This window comes from Canis lupus, chromosome 6 (assembly GCF_048164855.1).
Source record: "Canis lupus baileyi chromosome 6, mCanLup2.hap1, whole genome shotgun sequence".
NCBI classification, from domain to species: Eukaryota; Metazoa; Chordata; class Mammalia; order Carnivora; family Canidae; genus Canis; species Canis lupus.
This window is the reverse complement of record NC_132843.1, coordinates 45,276,520-45,289,587: the sequence shown is the minus strand read 5'-3', so window position 1 is coordinate 45,289,587 and position 13,068 is coordinate 45,276,520. Positions and strand designations below refer to the sequence as shown.

At 44.5% G+C, this 13,068-nt stretch overlaps 1 protein-coding gene across 2 annotated transcripts in view; it reads left to right on the top strand.

The window, feature by feature from the left end:
* The window catches only part of KIF26B (kinesin family member 26B), a 442,501-nt gene that overhangs the window by 113,203 nt on the left and 316,230 nt on the right, over positions 1-13,068 (top strand). Inside the window, exon 1 of one of the 2 annotated variants that reach the window (XM_072830253.1) lies at positions 834-970. The exons of the other annotated variant lie outside the window; for it this stretch is intronic. The gene's annotated coding sequence lies outside the window, so the exon portion shown is untranslated. Of the gene's footprint in view, positions 1-833; positions 971-13,068 lie in introns of those variants that run through there. 2 annotated transcript variants of the gene reach the window in all.

The following is a 13,068-nucleotide window of genomic DNA, read 5'->3' as shown; positions in this document are numbered from 1 at the left end:
ACAAATGACAAAAGAAAAAATAGGTAAATTGGACTACATGAAAAATTTTAAAATTTTTGCATCAAGTGAGACCATCAAGAAAGTGAAAAAACAATCCACAGAATGGGAAGACATTTTGCAAATCATTTATCTTATAGGAGACTTCTATCCAGAATATATAAAGAGCTCTTACAACTCAATAATAAAAAGGCAGCAAAATTAAAAAACTAATGAACAAACTTTTGGTTACCACAGGGGAAAGGGATTGGGGGATGGGCAAAATAGATAAAGGAGATTAACAGGTACAAGCTTCAGGGCACCGGGGTGGTTCAGTTGCTTGAGCATGTGACTCTTGGTTTTGACCCAGGGGTAATCTCAGGGTCCTGGGATAGAGCCCTGTGTTAAGTCCCACATCGAGCACCACAATGGGCTTCCCACTCAGCAGGAAGTCTGCTTGAGGATTCTCTCTGTCACTCTGTCCCCCCGCCCCGCCCCTGCTCTTGCATGCTCGCTCTCTCTCCCAAATTAATAAATCTTAAAAAAAAAAGAGATACAAGCTTCCAGTTATAATAAGTCATGGAGATGAAAGGTATGGCATGGAGAATATAGTCAATAATAACTTTGGTGACAGATAATAACTAGATTAATTATGGGGATCATTTCATAATGTATAAAATAGACTTGCTATGATGTACACCTGAAACTAACAGGTTATTATATGTAAATTATACTTCAGTTAAAAAAATGAATAAAGGATTTGACTAGACATTTCTCCAAGGAAGATGTATAAGTGACCATAAATACATGAAATGATGCTCAAGATCATTAGCCATCAGGGGATGAGATACCATTCATACCCACTAGGATGACTGGAGCAAGCAAACACTCTGAAGTGATGGAAAGGATATGGAGACATCGAATTCTCATAAGCTGCTGGCAGAGATGAGAGAGTGCAGCCACTGTGGAAGAAGCTTGACAGATCCTCAAAAAGGTAAACCCAGAGTTATTGTATGACCCCCGAATTTTCACATCTTGGCATATACCCAAGAGAAATGAAAAAATATGTCCACTCTCAAAAGCTTGTATATGAATATTGACAATAGCATTACTGATAAAGCCAAAAAGTGGAAACAGTCTTTATGTCCATCAGCTGATGAATGGTTGGACAAAATGTGATTTATCCAGAAAATCGGATCATATTTGGCAATAAAAAGGAAGGAAGTAGCAATGCATCTATAACATGGGTGCATCTTGTAGCCATTCTGGGAAACGAAAGAAGCCAGACACAAAAGACCACACATTGAGTGATCCCACTTTTATGAAATGGTCACAATAGGTAAATCTGGAGACATAGTAAGCAGAGTAGTGATTGGCAGGGGCTGACATGGGGAGTGACAACTAGTGAGTATGGAGTTTATTTTAGGGGAGATCAGAGTGTTCTAAAAGTAGTGATGGTTGTACAACCCTGCAAATGTACTAAGAACATACACACTAACTGGGTGAATTGTATGGTGTGTGAATTATAATCAATAAATATGTTTGAAACATGTAGACGAGAAGCATTATACCGGTGTGTCTGTAATTCCAAAATTTGTTCAGTGCCTTCAAATGAAGTCCAGACTCCACGGCCTGGCTTTCAAGGCATGTTATTTATATAGAACATTATGTTATTTATATAGAACATTTTTCTTCCTTCATCCATTCATTTGTAAACCATACACCTATTCAAATGCTGTAATTCCTTGAACTGGGTGTGTCTTCTCCTTCTAGACAAATACTCCCTTCATCCCCCTGTTCCAACCCCCAGTGCAGTCTGCCTCTTGTTGTGGTTCTTTCTTACCTACATCTGATTGAGAGCTCTTTGGGATCAGGGAGTGTGCTCATTCCGGTTAGCACCCCTCAGAGCATCCCTCGTCATATCTGGCTGCTACATGATAATTTTTACCAATGAATGGATAGTGAAATTGTGGGAAGTGACCCTGGATGTGACACTGCCTTTACCTCCTTCACCAGAGTTTTTCAAAAACAATGTGAGATCAAACCTACAAAGACATTTTGGGAAACCCTTCAATCTCTAACCATGCAGGGCATTATTATGCTCTGTAACCCTGGTAACTATTCAAAGTAGTGTCAATTAACTTTTGGCGGCACTCTTAAGATCCCTTATCATCTACATTAGTTTGTCAGATGAGGTAATGCACTTTTTTTGGGTACAGTTGTCATTGAAGAGATTGGCAGCGTTTCGTAGTTGTAAACAAAACTGTCTCATGTGCGTGGCCATGACAAAGGGAGAATAGGATGCCAGAAGCTCTGTGAAAACACTTAAATCCATTTCAGCAAGAAAGAGTTGTGATCTGGTAAATAAATTAGGGCTCTGCTCTGTTCCTTTGCTCCTCAGCTAATGAGTGGGCCCCAGAGTCTCTTGTCCGGGGCGATAAGCCTCTGATACCCATTCAAGTTCAGTGTAAAGCTCCTTTTCTCCAGGGATCTTAGTTTAAAACCAGAATTCTTTAAGTAAATATATTTATCAAACTAAAAATAGTTAAAATATACAGAAAATGCAGAGAGAATGATGTAATAACCCTACCAGCCATGTGTAACAAATGCTATTTTTCTTTTTTGCCATATCTGCTTTGGATTTTTTTTTTATGCAAAACATTTCAAAGACTGTTGAATCTTTCCTCCCCCTCTGAGATCCCATCTTCCTCCTCCTCTCCTCAGAAGTAATGATTATCTACAACCAGGAAGCTTTAACTGGTGAATCTTCTAGTCCAACTTTGATGCAAACTTGGAGGCCATATTCTACATCCAAACAGTTGATCGGCCTCAATCCCCATATTCAGAGTCCACGTTGGAGCCCACCAAATGAGAATTTTCCCCAAGTCTGTTTTAATCAGCCTCTGGATAAGGACTTGGAAGACAGTGACACAGTGATACTTATCACCACGTTTCTGGAATTCTGGCAAGAGGAGGAAGAAGGCTGTCTGCTTTTATCTTTGAAATCTGGGAGTTTGCTGACACCAGGACCTTTAGGATGTGGCAGGTGTGGTGCAAACTTTTTTTTTTTTAAGTAGGCTCCATACCCAGCGTGGAGCCCAATGTGAGGTTTGAACTTACGACCCGAGATGAAGACCTGAGCTGAGGTCAAGAGTCAGCTGCCAGGCACCCCAGTTGTAGTGCAATTTAGCAGACTGTCAAATTGCAGAGCAATCCAATTCCCTAGCAGTTTTGGGGAAGGGGACACAGTGCTAGACACTGGAGAGAGGAAAATAAAATAACCTCTGTTGGGGCACATGGGCACATGTGCAAGTACACGCATCTTGCCTCATTTAAAAATAAATGTCTAAAAAAATAAAAAATAAAAATAAATGTCTAATTTTTTAAAAAACTACCTTTAGTAGAACAGAAGGAGAATGATAAGATAAGGAAAGGGGGGAATGGATGGATATATGAGTTCAAATCTCGGGTCTGGTCAGCATGTGGAATGCAGGCTATGAGGTGTGAAACTCCCCAGACGTGGCCCCCAGACTTGGTCATGAGCTTTTCAGTACAGAGTTGAAAGAACGGAAAGGGATTAGTGAGACAGTGTGGGGCCCTTACAATAAAAGCAAACTAGTTGGCCAAGGAAACATGGTTATTTCTGGCACAGGTGCCTGGGAACCATTTCCCTGGGGATGTAGTCCTCACCCCTGATGGGATGGGGAGGGGACTGGCCAGGATCGTCTTGCAGAGCGTGCAGAGCGCTGGAGTAGTGTGTGTGGTGTACAGAGAGCACAGCTGAGGGGCAGGGGTAATAGATCAGGGATAGCCTGGTGACCAAGGGCTGGGAGTGCCAGTAGTGCTGACAGGGACATTATGTTGGTCATTTTCATGTGTCGGCCTCCTGGCCATGGGTTCCCAGACATTTGGTCGGACATTATTTGGGGTGTGTCCCTGAGGGTGTTTTGGGATGATACTAGGATTTGAATCCATAGCCGGAGTAAAGCAGATTGCTCTCCCCAGTTAGGGCCCAGTGTAATCAGTTGAAGGTCTGAATAGAGCAGAAAGGCTGACTTTTTCCGGAGGAAGAATGAACTCCCCTCCTGCTCTGCTGCCTTTGATATGGAGCATTGTTTTGTTTTGTTTTGCCTTTTTTTTTTTTTTTTTCTGCCTTTGGACTAGAACTGAAACATGGTCTCTCCCTGGGTCTGGAGCCTCCTGGCCTTCAGTCAGGAACTGCACCATCTGTTCTCTTGGGTCTGATTTACCGATCACCTTGCAGATCTTGGGACTTCTCAGCCTCCATAATCACCTGAGCTAGTTCCTTATAATAAATCCCTTTTATGAGAGAGTATAAAATCTTTATATGTCTATACATATGTATATACACACATACACACATGAGCACACAAATGTGCATGTGCACATCCCATTACTTCTGTTTTTCTGTAGACCCCGATATAGTCTGTATGCAAAGAGAGATAGCTTGGGCCTTGGGTTCTAGTTGTAAAATTTCTTTGGGATCGTGGGCTTTCTAACTGATGACTGAATGGCAGGAGGATTTTGTACTCTCTAAAATATTAATTTTAAGTATTCTTATAATAATAATAGGATCAATAATTAACATTTATGGCATACTTTGAAGCATATATGTTAACTCATAGCATATATATTACATATATTAGCTCACTGTAGCCTCATTACAATATTCTTTTTTTTAAAATATTTTATTTATTTATTCATGAGAGACACAGAGAGGCAGAGACATAGGCAGAGGGATAATCAAGCTTCCTGCAGGGAGCCCGGTGCAGAACTCGGTCTCAGGACTCCAGGATCACGACCTGAGTGGAAGGCAGAGGCTCAACCACTGAGCCACCCAGGTGTCTCCCCATTACAATATTCTAAGGGAATTGGGGCACTCAGAGGTTAGGAAGTCGTCCAAGGTCACAAAACTAGGAAATGACGTAGTGTTTTCAGGGCCCTAATCTGAGTAAAGCTGATCTTCCATTTGCTCTCAAGGATGAAAGTAGGAGAGGACTCATTGGGGAGGATCACTCAGGTCTTGCCTCCTCACACTTCAGGTTCCTCTCTGTCTCTGAGAAGGAGGGACAGGCACGTGTGCAGCATTGGTTGTTGATGTGGCCTGAGCAGTAAGTGGCAGTGGCAGCAGGATGGCAGTGAAAGAGCTCACCAGAAGGGGGGCACCTGCAGGAACTGTTGTGTGAGGACCCTCCAGCTGGCTCTGCGGAAGGGTGTCATGCAGAGTAGTTGCAAAGGAAACGTGCTCACAGCAACCACTGATATGCCCCAGCCACGAAATTTAGAAGGCACGTCCTGGGGTCATGCGTAGCCCACAAGGACCAGAGCAGGGATGGCCGGAAAGTTGTTTGATGCTAAGTTCTGTGCTTTCCTCGCGATGCTGCTCCCTCACCAGTTTTGTCTGCGCCTCGGGGATCTCTACCTAGGGCTCTATTTGAGGCTGAAGAAGAGAAATGGGTCAAGGAGCACAGGCAGGTTCTGGAGAAGGGGGAGAGAGAGGCTAGGACAACTTCTCCCAATTTGGACATCATTCCCATCTCCTGGCTTTTCGTTTTCGAGTATCCACGTTCTGGGATCCTGACCTCAGCTCACCAGGAGTGCTTGTGACCTGTGGACCAATGCCCAGAGTGGGTCCACATTTCTGTGACTATGGCAGGGTGGCACGCCTTGGGTCTGGAGGGTGATCCCACTGCCATCAGTGACCTGTGCTTAATAAAGCTGCCTCTGAAGTTGAGGCTGGTTGGTCACCCAAGTGTTGTCAACCCCTCTGCAACAGTGTTCTGTCTCCTTGCCTGCTCCGTCTGAAATCAGAATCCGCCAAGCTGGGTTGGGGTGTGGCTGCAAGTTTATCAGACTGCAGGCCCCCTGGCGTAGAGGGTGGGGAGACCACTTGTAGGTCTCAGACCCTGCAGCATGGAGTTGGCCGTGTGAGGATGATGGGCACTGAGATCAGAGGATCCTGATGAACTGCTTCCTGGCCTGTCACCCTGCCACCTCCCTTCCCGCCAGGTGAATATTGCTTAGACATTCAGCTTCTGATTAAAGCTGCATGATGGAACTCGTACCAAGGATAGAGCTGATGGCCCGTGTCAGCTTGTTGGAGTTAAAAAATATATTTTAATTTGTTTAGCTCTCTGGGGAAATTATCTGAGCCCGCATGTGATAATCAGCTTTCACAAAACCTGAAATTATTCGAGCCACAAAAATGAGATTTTTAATCTACATAAATAAAGAAGTCTTTTGCCCCACCCTCCCCAACCTTTTTTTTTTTATTATTATTTTGAGAGTAGGGGAGATTGAGAAAATTCTAATTCATTCTGTCCCTTCTCCCCCAGGACACTGTCATTAGCAGTTGTAAGAAAATGATTATACCACTAGTACCATGTACAACATTTTCACAGACATTTTCTCTTCTTATTTTAAACTTTACACCAACTCGTAAGTTTAGGGGGTGGTGGCAAGTATTGATCCCCTTTTATGGAAGAAAGTGGGTCACTGAGACATTGAGATTTGCCCAAGTTCACATGGCTGATGAGTTGCAGAGTCGGGCCTAGAACCCAGTTCTTTCGGCAACCAGCTCAATGCTCCTCCAACCTACCAGGCTGCCCCAAAGTAACGATAATAGTAGAGGGTTTATAAGAGAATAGAGTTGAAGATTAAAGTGGATTTATGATTGTATTCCATCTACATCTGTCAGGATAGGCTATGTTGTGGTAACACAAAATTCCAGTGGTTTAACTTGTTTATGCAAAGTCCCCTGTGGGTCTGGGTGACCTTCCAGGGCTGTTGCTTTCCTTGTCTCCAAACTGCTTTGATCTCCTAACCCCCCTATGTCAGCATGAAGCTTCAGGGTGCAGTGAGGTAAGGGAAGAGGGGACTGAAGGTTTGCATGTTGGTTTTTAAATGCTTCAGCCTGGAACCGACACAGTTCTGTGCCAGGTGTGTGGCCCTGCCAGGCTGCACCAGGGGCCAGGAAGCCTTGTCTTTAGCGTGTCCTGGAAGGGGAGGAAAACTAGGTATATTGGTGACCACTAGCAGTGACTGTCATGCTATCTGCAGACCAGAAGGTCAGCCTGGGGAGCAGATCCCTTTGGACAAACACCCATGTTGCAGATCCCAAGGAAAGCAGTTCCTACTACTAGAAGTAATTCTGGAGGCAGCTCTAAGTATCTGACAGATATTTACTGCATATAAATCATGTAACAGGGGATCCCTGGGTGGCGCAGCGGTTTGGCGCCTGCCTTTGGCCCAGGGCGCGATCCTGGTAGACCCGGGATCGAATCCCACATCGGGCTCCCGGTGCATGGAGCCTGCTTCTCCCTCTGCCTGTGTCTCTGCGCCTCTCTCTCTCTCTGTGACTATCATAAATAAATAAAAAAATTAAAAAAAAAATCATGTAACAGCTCCTAAATGTCTACATGACGGTTCAAGGTTTGTGATGCCTGTTTTATGGATACCATTTTCCTGATTAATCTTCAACAATCCCCCCTTGACCTTGCAAGCAAGCTCACTCTCTTGCCCTTGGCCTTGACACATGGTGGCCTGCACCCTGCCATATTTCCCCCTTCCTCACTGGCTCCTGGCTTCTCCTCCTTGTCACTTGGGTCTCAGCTCAAATACCATTTCTCAGCACCGGGGTGAGACCCCTTCCTTTGTGTTCTGTCAACCCCAAGTGGATCTTTGCAGTGTAGTATCCTGTTCATATACATGAACTCCCAACTAGGTGGCAAATGGGTCAGGGAGAGGCAGAGAGGTACTCACAGCAGCACTAGCCCATCCTCATTACACTCAGCACAGGCTTAGCAGGAAATAACCTTAACACATTTGTCAAAGGAACACATGGGCAGCCCCGGTGGCGCAGCGGTTTAGTGCCACCTGCAGCCCAGGGCGTGATCCTGGAGACCCAGGATCGAGTCCCACATCGGGCTCTCTGCATGGAGCCTGCTTCTCCCTCTGCCTGTGTCTCTGCCTCTCTCTCTCTGTGTCTCTATGAATAAATAAATAAAATCTTTAAAAAAAAAAAGGAACACATGGATGACATATGATTGGGGGAAGAAGCCTGACGAAGCAGAGTGAGGTGATGCCCTGGGGTCCCATGCTTCTCTCCATTGGCTGTGCTCTAGGTCATCATCAAGGTGGTTCCTTTGAGGGAGCGCCTGGGTGGTGCAGTGGGTTAAGCATCCAACCTTTGATTTCACCTACACTCAGGTCATGATCTCAGAGTTGTGAGATTGAGCCCCAGGTTGGGCTCTATGCTGAGTGCAGAGTCTGCTTGAGATCCTCCCTTTCCCTCTGCCCCTCCCCCCACACTTTCTCTCTGAAAAAAAAAAAAAAAAGGGATGGTTATTTTTGAGCTCTGCCCCTATTTCCCTGATCTTGGTGTCAGTCCTCTTGTAAATATTCTGGGTTTGCCAACTGCCTGATAATCCACTACCTTTCCTTAAAAATGGTAGACATACCATATTTTAGTATTAAATTTCTATTTCTTTAGTATGGTTTATATTCACGTGATAATACACAATTAATGCTCAGTGTCATTACATACTTGAATTATTGGATTTGGAATCCCCAAGTCATTGTTTAATGGGTATGGAGTTTTATTTTGGGAACATAAAAGTTCTGGAGATGGATGGTGGTGATGGTTTACACAACACTGTGAATGCACTGTATCCACTGAACTGTACACTTGAAAAGAGTTGAAATGGTAAATTTTATGTATATTTTACCATAATAAAAGTTAGATTTTCATTATTATATATATAAATATTATTTTATTATATATCATGTTATTATAGGTAAAGGACAGGTATATGTGGACTAGTCAGTATAGTGCCACCTAACTAGACCACAGCCTGTTTCATGTCACAGGCTCTTCTGTGATTGCCCAATGAGGAAGATTGCTGAGACCAGGTATATTTTGGTTCCCTGGTCTTATTTAGGAAATGTATTCTCCAGTTGACACTCATTTTGGCTTAAGAGAAAAATTCTCCACCTCTTTTCCCAAGATGAAAACCCAGCTCAGTGATCCACATTCTTTTTGGAACTATCACCAACCTCTTGTTATTTTTTTATCTGATAAAATTTGCTTTAATTTTATTTTTAAAAAGATTTTTAGTTGAGAAAGAGAGTTAGGGAGAGAAGAAAAGCAGGGTGGAGAGAGAGGCAGAGGCAGAGGGAGCAGCAGATTTACCTCTGAGCAGGGAGCCCGATGATGAAGCCCAATTCCAGGACCCGAGATCATGACCTAAGCTAAAGGCAGATGCTTAACCGGCTGAGCCACCCAGGTGCCCCTAGAATTTGCTTTTAGAAATAGTTTTATCTGTCTTTGTCTTTCTCTGACTTGTTTCACTTAGTATATGATTTCATCCATATGTGAAACTTAAGAAACAAAACAAATGAGCAACAGGGAAAAATAAGAGAGAGAGAGACGAACCAAGAAAGAGACTCTTAACTCTAGAGAACACACAGATGGTCAGCAAAGGGGAGGTGGGTGGGAGGGTGGGTGAAACAGGTGATGGGGATTAAGGAATGCACCTGCCGTGATCAGCCCTCTCATGATATATGTAAGCATTGAATCAATCAGGTATTGTATACCTGACACTAATACAAAACTGTGTGTTAACTATACTGGAATCAAACTAAAACAAAATACAAATACAAAACAGCTTAAATGACTTCATACTCCTGCATTGATTCAGTAACAATTCATTCATCCTCCCTGCGCCAAAGTATCCAGACACCTCTGACCACCTGGCAGTGTTTGTGATTGGCTGGGACAGCCAGTCTCTCCACACTGATCTGATCTAATTGCTGCATTTGATATAATGCCTACATATGAATAAAGGTGAATTTTCCATGGGGCATTTGACATACCCAGAGTAGCCCAAGAACCCCACTGTCACCCTCAGGGGAACAAGGCGATTGGCATGTCACCTGTGTCTGGAGCGTCTCCTTTAAGAGCCGTGGTCTGGGTTGTCCGGCAGTGGTGCAGGGGCTCCCGGAGGCCGGGTGATGGATGCCCTCGTCAGGAGTGCATATTGGATCTGTTACGCGCCAGTGATATACGATTTCAACATTTCAGGGGTGATTTGGATTCTCTGTACTCCCTGACTGGAATTCTGCTGCCACGTTGTTTTGTGCTTTACTGCTCAGCAAGAGGAGAATAAATCTAGAAACCTGCTTGAAAATGGATAGACTGTATTCAATTCCATATCATTAAAAGATCTTAAAGGCTAGGCCTTAATTTTCTTATCTGCAGAAGGAAGAGGTTGCACTAAGTTTCCTTCTAGCTCTGGAAATTCTAAAATTCTAGCTAACAAATAGCAATAGTAAGGAGCCCTAATTGCCCTGATGTTTTTCTGTCCAGCAGGTCCCAAGGGCTCATTCTCTGGGCTTCAGGGGGGGTGGGGCGGATAGATCTGTTTATTCTAAGCCTGAGGACGGAGCTACAAGAGAGGCCATTTGTTTGGGGCACTGCTGAGAAAAACATCCCAATCACCTAATCTCACCTTAGGGAATAGAGTAAGTCCAAGGGACGGGGCGTAGGGCCTGTGCTGTGATTTGGATGCTGGGAGAGGGGTGGGTGGCCAGGCCAAGGAAAGCCTGGAGATGTAGAAAAGCAGAAGCTCCCTGAGTGCCTCCCGCTGAGCAGCCAGAAGGGTTTGGTTTCCTTAAATATCCAGGGCGTGTGCTTCTGGTCACTTCCATCACTCCCCTGCAGACCTGGGGCTGCAGCCACAGCCTGCTTGGGCAGGTGTGCTGGGTCAGAAGAGCACAGCTCTGGCGCCTTGGGAATGTGACCTTCCTTGCTGGCAGCCGGAAGATTTTTCAGGCGAATAGAGTTAAGACCTAAGACAAGAAAATTTGGCTTAAGGGGCCCTGGGTGACTCAGTGGTTGAGTGTCTGCCTTTGGCTCAGGTCGTGATTCCAGGGTCCTGGGATCGAGTCCCACATCGGGGCCCGTAGGGAGCCTGCTTCTTCCGCTGCCTGTGTCTCTGCCTCTCTCTCTGTCTCTCTCATGAATAAATAAATAAAATTTTTAAAAGGAAAAAAAAAAAAACTTGGCTGAAGTAGGATGGCCATCAGGTTTTCCCATCCTCAATGGCCCTGAAAAATATGGGGCACATGTGGGAATTTAACACTTTTAAGCGAGCTCGTGTCTCTTAAGATTGCAGGTTGCACTTCGCCTCATTTCGGGGTTAGGACAGCGCCAGACCTCTCTCCAGAGGCAGACTCCTCCAGAAGCACAAATGAGGCAAATCTGTTATTCCTTCTCTTAGTTCATGTGGCCCCTGTTATGAGGGCTACAAACTCTGAGAAGAGAGCTAGAAGATCTCGAAGCACATTAGGATTTAACTCTGGGTCAAACCAGCACTGTTTATTCAGTACACAAGAAAGGCAGGGCACTCTAGACAAAATCAATCAGTACGAATACTTCTCACTGTTTCGGGGGAAAAGGCAATACATGAATGGCTGACAAATACAGGTGTGAATTCCACTTAGTCTCTGCAAGATGGAGAGGGAAGCTTCTGGAAAGAGAATTCTAGCATCCATCCAAGTATCCCTCAGGGGCTTGGCTATCTCCGTTGCTTCTGCAAGGGGGGTCTCTTCACCCTAGGAAGTGCACACCCCATAGAATGACTGACTCACCGGCATATGCTGGATTCCAGAGCTGTGGGTAACAGACCAGTGCTGGAATTGTCCTGGAGCTGAGAGTATTGTCATGTTTAGATGTTGACCTTTCACAATGGGGTCTCTGCTGTGACTTCTAAAGGTTATAGGGCCAGAGAGCAATGAGCATGAATGAGTTTGGGAGCCTCGGATATACTGCCAAGAGTTTCAGGGTGAAAGGTGGCTCTGGAAACTCCATAAACTGTGCATAGCTTAGTTCTTTTGCCTGCTGGTATGTCCGTCATTCTTGAGATATAACCTGCCAGGTTAGGTCGACATGGGCCAGTGAGACGAGATCCAACAAAACAGAGTAAAGAGAATAGGGTTTCTCAATAACAAGGACAACTTACTACTTGAGATTAGGCAAAACCAAGACTGACCAGGAAAAAAAAATTGCGTTTTATTCCTAGAAAGAACACCTTTGTAAAAATGGAAAAATATAGGGATATTTGGATTATGATTCTTTGGGGGATTTATATCAAACTTTATTTCTCCTCTGGTTAAGAAAATCTTTAGCTTAGAGGGAGAAAAAAAATCTAAGATTCATGAAGTATTACACTGGAAGAGAAAGCATGGGGATTTTGGCCGGAGTGGGGAGAGACATGGTACAGAAGCTAGTTGTCGGTAATTTGTTTCTAGGAAAAATGCATTCTGAGGTGCCAGGAGATTGAAGGGGAGGATGAAACTTTGCTTTAGAGGTTGGAAAATCTGGCAGAACCACCTTCTCTTCTCTTTGCAAGAGACAAGAGATAGGGAATGACCTACAGATAGGCCCTGGAGAGAGAGATGGGGATGGGAGGGCAGGCAACAAGGAGGAGCAATAGGTGCTCCTCAGCCTGGATGGGGCAGACTGGCAATGGTTTTGAGTTTGATGTGGTCCCTCTCCCGATCTAGGGAGATCAGTTCCATATAGCCATGGGCAGTCCTTTCCTTTCCATTACAACTCCCAGGGTGCAGACAGCAGAACACAAGACACAAGCTGAACAGATGTCACACAGCTCTGTGATAACCATGTCCAGATCTGATTCACTTACCGATTCAGACTTCGGGGACCTTTCCGTCCTCCTTTGTCCACTGGGACTTTCTGACTTTGGGACTTTTTATAGCTGTCATCATTTAGTATAAATAACAGCCTGCCGCAGAATGGGTGACAGTGTAGCATTTCCTGGGCCTCATATCTTGCTCAGTGTTCCCCATGAAGGCTCCTGCTACTGGCCGCGTGCCCAGCCTGACAAACAGCCATGAAAACGATTTGGCACAAGGTGATTTTTTAAAAAAAATCATTGTGGAGGTTACTTCATTACTACATCTTTCATGCTTGGCAAAGTACTTACTATGCTGGATGCATTTTTTATTTTTTTTAAATCAAAAGAAACATTGGTAAAATGATTTCCTGTACCT